The sequence below is a fragment of the Oncorhynchus clarkii genome, chromosome 27 (assembly GCF_045791955.1).
Source record: "Oncorhynchus clarkii lewisi isolate Uvic-CL-2024 chromosome 27, UVic_Ocla_1.0, whole genome shotgun sequence".
NCBI lineage: Eukaryota > Metazoa > Chordata > Actinopteri > Salmoniformes > Salmonidae > Oncorhynchus > Oncorhynchus clarkii.
Window position 1 is genome coordinate 16,451,929 of NC_092173.1, and position 6,086 is coordinate 16,458,014.

The following is a 6,086-nucleotide window of genomic DNA, read 5'->3' on the forward strand; positions in this document are numbered from 1 at the left end:
CTTATCCATGCCTTGTAAGATCTGGCATGCATCAGCAACATCTAAGCAGGGGAATACAACCTATCTATTTAACACCCAAACTATCCTACTCCTCAGACTCTACACCGCCAGCCGCCCAGATGCCGAACCAGCAGGGTTTGCGTGCATGTGTGTGTGTGTATTTGAGAGGATAATGGTCATCAATGGAGGTCATCAGAGGTAGAGAAAACAGCTAAACGAATAAAGAGAGGCGGTGAGATTCCTACTGCAGCTGTTCACGCATTCACACACTAATGTGAGGGAGAGAGATGGGGAGAGAGAGAAAGAAAGGAGAGAAAGAGCGAGAGGACTTAACTACAGGTCCATAAGGTCAGCAGCAGGATGTAGATTTAAAGGTGATTTAAATCAGTGATTAGTGCCAATGCAGCACTACCTGTCACTGTGTTTGTGTGTGTGTGTGTGTGGGGGGGGGGGGGGGTGTAGAAAGAGTAAAGGGAGAAAAAAGGATACCTGTTGTATTCGGCGCATATGACTAATAACATTTGATTTGATAAGAGAGGAAAAGAGACAAGAGTGGAAACTGGACTGGAGAGAAATAGAGAGGGGTAGAGAGATAGACAGGGACTCAGAGAGAGAGAGAGAGATATTTATAGTTGATAGTATTATTGTTGCTTCAGTGGGCAGGTTATCTCTGATGCCAGTATTCTGTTCTCTACAGTACTATACTAGAAGGAAAAAGGGAGGAGGAGAAGAGAGGGCGGTAAGGACACAGCACAGTGTAGAAGAAATTACAGAAATACTCCCTCCCTCTGTGTGTGTGTGTGTGTGTGTGTCAGAGAGTGTAAATAGAGAGAGTAAACACACACACTCCTTACAGAGCAAATTAAACCTTGGACTGGCTAAAGTGTCCAACCCTAAACAGTCTGCAGGGTACACATACATACACACTTGTTCTTACACCCTTCACACCCCCACATTGTCTCTTCATATCACAATGAATAGGCTAATCATAATATTATTACACTGTTTTTACACTTGTACATAACATGTGCCTATCCCCCTTTCCACCCATGTAGACAGACATGTGATTGGCTGGCTGGACACCTCTCCCTTATTCCTCTACATATTGATCCCATTAAACTTTTATTGGGCACGAAGGTCAGTGTTGGCTCAGGCTCATTAACTTAACAGAACTGAGACAAGGCCAGTGGTGATATAGACTGCTGATGAGAAGACACTAAGATGGGGCTACATCCCAAGCATAACACTATTCCCTATATAGTGCACTACGTTTGACCAGAGCCCCCCATATACATATATTGTTTTATTTAACCTTTATTTAACTATATAGGGAAAGGGGTGTTATTTGGGACACAAACTGGGTTGTTTCCCAACTCAAATTAGCCTACTCTTCTTGGTTAGCCTGTTATTCCCGATGTGTCATTTATTCAAAGCGCCAAGTCAGACAGAGTGAAGGCTGTGGAGCACTGTGTCACTAATCAGACAGCTACAGCCTCACTTATCTAGCCTACCCCCTCTCTCTGTTTCTTCCAGTCTTTTTCCTCTTTCTTTCTTTCTGTCTGTCGGTCTCTCCCTTTTCTACCCTATCTAATATATGTATGTATGTATGTATGTATGTATGTATGTATATTTTGTGGCGGCAGGTAGCCTAGTGGTTAGAGCGTTGGGCCAGTAACCAAATGGTTGCTGGATCGAATCCACGAGCTGTTGTTCTGCCCCTGAACAAGGCAGTTAACCTACTGTTCCTAGGCTGTCACTTTAAGTAAGAATTCGTTATTAACTGACTTGCTTGTAGTTAAATAAAATACAAAATATGTGTCTCTCTCTCCCCCCAGTTAGTGCTATCCTTGGGATGTCCCTAATCTTAACCCCTACCTTGCCCTATTTTAAAATGTCAACTTCAATGGGATAGGGACAACCAAAGGATCACAAGGACCCCCCTCTATGTCGATTAATGATTAATTTCACATCTTTCCCCTAAAGACATTAAATAAATGAAAATGTCTGTATTAAAAGGTGTTTACTTTGTAATATCTAGCCTAGATTGTACATGAGATCATTGCATTTTATCCATGACATTTTGTGCCAATTTTCATTCATTCAGGCAAGTTTATTTCATTCGAATGATAACTGTATATTCCCACATTTTTCATTCATACCAGTTGACCCTGAAGCGACAGACACACACACACACACACACACACACACACACACACACACTCTCTCTCTCTAATAATGTCTGGACACACAACACACCGCGGGCTGCATAAAGTACCGTCATAACACCCTGTTCCCTTCTCCCAGGGACAAAATCAGTGAACCGATAAATCGGCGTTGCGGCCCCAACGTCCAACCACTACTGTATGTATGTATGTATGGTCCCTTGCCGTTACACTGTAGCGCCGTGAGCACGCTCCTCCTGTCTGTTCGGCGGTAACAGTCCTGTAATGTACCAGTAAAGGAAGGTAAACTGAAAATAATGTCATGCCCGGTTCTATCTGTGGATAAATGAATAGGAGAAACTCACCTATCGCCGTGTCTTTTGAAAAATTCCTGATCCGTTCTCTTTGCCTGCAATCACACACATGCATTCGCCCAAGTAGCTTCAGATTGTTCTATTCTGCCCAATTTGACAAACCCTTCTTCTATCGCTCTGCCCAGGCTCTGCCAATCCCTGGCTATTGTTAGACACACACCACCCTGCTACATAGCAACGCCCGCCCACTACACTCGTTTCTAGTGCGCCAGTGGTCAGGCTGAAGCTCAGTCGTATGCTTATTGGTCTGTTTGGCCGTCTGTTTCACTGGGAGGTGAGGTGGGTTTCGCCATGAGTTTCCCCGATTACATTTCGGGGCTGCATCTCAATTATATTTTATATCGCTTCCGACTCTTGTGTCCTCTCCTTGTGTCTTTCTCTCCTTGTGCCCACTTTATTCATCTGTAGGATACAGACTTGACAGGTGCAGAGGTCAATCACTGGGCTGGATTTTACATTAGCCTTATTGAGATGTATCATTATCATTTATCATAATCAGACTAATCACTGAATCCGCTGAAGGAGAGGATATAAGGAAAGGAGGAGAGAAAAGTGTGTGTAATTGGGTGAGGGTGATGGGCATAGACATAGGCCTGTCTCAAATGCCACTCTATTCTCTTTGTAGTGTGCTAGTTTTAACCAAGGCCCATATCACTCTGGACAAAATAAGTGCACTATATAGGGACCTAGGGATTAGCGTGACATTTGGGACTTGCCCACAAAACCATGCAGTATATGGTATGACATAATTTAATCTTTATAAGTACTGTGCTCTCTGGTGGTGGGTGGGGGGATCACACCTCACAGCTTGGCCACGTTATAGCAGCAATAGGCATGGGGGTAGCAGCGCAGTGTATGGAGAGACATAGAGGAGAGTAAGAGAGAGAGGAGAGGCAGCCACTTCCACACCATGTGAGCTCAAGCTCATCATCAGCTACTATCTCTGATCCCACACACACGCACGCACAAACATATACACACACATGCACACACACACGCACGCACAAACATATACACACACACACATGCACACACACACACATGGTAGCCTGCTGCAGCCATAAGAAAACAGACCCAGAGGAGTTAGCAAGAAGACACATACAGAGAGAGAGGAAGAGACAGAGAGGGAGAAACCGAGACTGAGGCAGACGTCGTCGTGCTGCTGTGTGAACTGAGCAGGAGAATCTTAACCAAGCTACTAGCTCCCAGAGGGCTATGTCAGTCTGCTGTTTACACCATGGTGCTGGTCTCTACACTGCAGCTATGTATCTGCAACCTAGAGCTGCATCTGCTGGGAGAGGTGGGCCAGCTGCAGCCTCACATACCTGGCATCTGTGGTCCATGGCCTCACCTTCCATGGAGCCCTGGGGAACCCCTGTAGCATGCTACACCTACCGGGAAGCCTCACTGCCTGGTTCTATTCTATTCTATTGTTGTCTCTATATAATGGATAGATTATCTATTATATCATGGAGTCTATGTAATGGATACCTATTTTAGTTTATTCTGTATGATGGATAGTATTTCTTTCTTTTGTATATGTATATGTGTATATATATGCATATATACTCCCCGGCCCTCTGGTCACTGCTGCAGCCGTGGCGCCTTTGCCATGCAGACCTCCTTCACACACACACACTATGGACCAGAGGTACCGGGCACACGCCACACACACACACAGAGGTGAACTATGGGGTCCCCTTTTTAAAAAACTATTTACCTGACATTACTCCCTCTTTTTCCCTCCTTTTCTACCTATTCTCTTTCCTTGTCCCTCCTCCAATTCTTTCTCCTCTTCCCCTGTTCTGCCTCATCTAGCTCTCCTCTTCCCATCCTCTTTCTCTCTCTCCTGTAGGCATGATATGAGGCATCCACGTTTCGGTTTGTTTGGTATCTATTGCCCTGGACTCACCATCCATCCCTACGAACCGAAGACCCTGATGCATAGTGACCTCTTTAAAACTAAGCACATTCAAACAAAAAAGACTGTACATTGTTTTTTAACCTAATATGATTTGTGCAGTGGTGGCACTTAAAAATTGAGCTGGAACGTATTTGATACCATTTCATTCTCTATTCCAGACATTTTTATGAGCCATCCTCCCCTCAGCAGCATCCTCTGTATTTCTGTAGCATTGATGTAAAACGTTGATTTCTGTAGTTAGTGTTAATAGCATCTTTATAACGCTTTGAGATAGAAATGTATGTACAGTTCTGCAATAGATATGCCTATGGCCAACCGTCCTAAGTCGTCCCTTTGCAGTCCACACACTTTGAACATTGCTGCGGGGACTTGCTTCCGTTCAGCCACAACAGCATGAGTTCAGACACTAATGTTGGACGATTAGGCCTGGCTCGCAGTCGGCATTCCAATTCATCCCAAAGGTGTTCGATGGGGTTGAGGTCTGGGCTCTGTGCAGGCCAGTCAAGTTCCTCCACACTGATCTCGACAAACCATTTCTGTATGGATCTCGCTTTGTGCAGGAGGGCATTGTCATGCTGAAACAGGAAAGGGCCTTCCCCAAACAGTTGCCACAAAGTTGGAAGCACAGAATCATCTAGAATGTAACGTAAAATGTCCCTTCACTGGAACTAAGGGGCCTAGCCCTAACCATGAAAGACAGCCCGACAATTATTCCTCCTCCACCAAACTTTACAGCTGGCACTATGCAGTCGGGCAGGTAGTGTTCTCCTGGGATCCGCCAAACCCAGATTTGTCCATCGTACTGCCAGATGGTGAAGCGTGATTCATCATTCCAGAGAATCCATTTCCACTGCTCCAGTGTCCAATGGCGGGGAACTTTGTACCACTCCAGCTGATGCTTGGCATTGCACATGGTGATCTTAGCCTTGCTTATAGAGAGCGCATGGCTGTGTGCTCGTTATACACATATCAGCAACGATTGTGGCTTGAATAGCCAAATCCACAAATTTTGTGGTGGTGTATTTGTAAGTGCTCTGTGAGAGGCTTGCGTTGCTCAGGGTTAAAATTGCGCTCTGGTTCAATTTTCAAGATTGACACAACACCTCACCTAAGAACAATAGTTTAAAGTGGCTCTCGCTCTGCTCATGCTGCCTAAAAGCAAAGCAAATAAGAAACCTTGGTTTCTGTGGCCAAGGGTAGTCTAGTGCAGGGACTCCCAAACTTTTCCACAAAAATTACCACAATATTTACAGGCAAAAACAAAACAAGAACTTTAAATGTAAAAAAAAAAGCATTAGCTAATGTGGGCTAGTTGATCTGGACATTTCTGACAAGTTATAAATAGCTCTCTAAGGTATGTAATGACTAGCATAGCAAGAGGAACTGATGATGCACTACCCAATTTTATTACAAATAAGTTTAAAGTCAGACTGGTCTAGCGGTCTAGACTGCTGCCTCTGGTGCCCATGTTCCGCTTCTACTTTGGCCCAAAGCCATTTCAGCACACTCTCCTCTTTTTAATACACAAAGACATGAAACATATTTCAACTAAATTAGAGTTCCAGATGCACTAGTGGAGCTCCTACAATTCTCCTCTAGAAAGTGCACAGAAGAAACACCTCATTC

General features: G+C 44.5%; 1 protein-coding gene and 1 pseudogene across 6 annotated transcripts in view; one reads left to right on the forward strand and one right to left on the reverse strand.

Annotated features, from left to right (window-relative positions):
* LOC139385951 (serine/threonine-protein kinase PAK 1-like) overlaps window positions 1-2,699 on the reverse strand; it is a 38,089-nt gene extending 35,390 nt beyond the window's left edge. For 3 of the 6 annotated variants that reach the window (XM_071131262.1, XM_071131263.1, XM_071131266.1), the window contains exon 1: window positions 2,528-2,666. The gene's annotated coding sequence lies outside the window, so the exon portion shown is untranslated. Of the gene's footprint in view, window positions 1-2,527 lie in introns of all 6 variants that reach the window. The other 3 variants (XM_071131264.1, XM_071131265.1, XM_071131261.1) reach the window with 2 other exon arrangements.
* Window positions 2,700-3,370: 671 nt separating this feature from the next.
* LOC139385446 (uncharacterized) lies at window positions 3,371-4,402 on the forward strand (annotated as a pseudogene).
* Window positions 4,403-6,086: the final 1,684 nt, after the last annotated feature.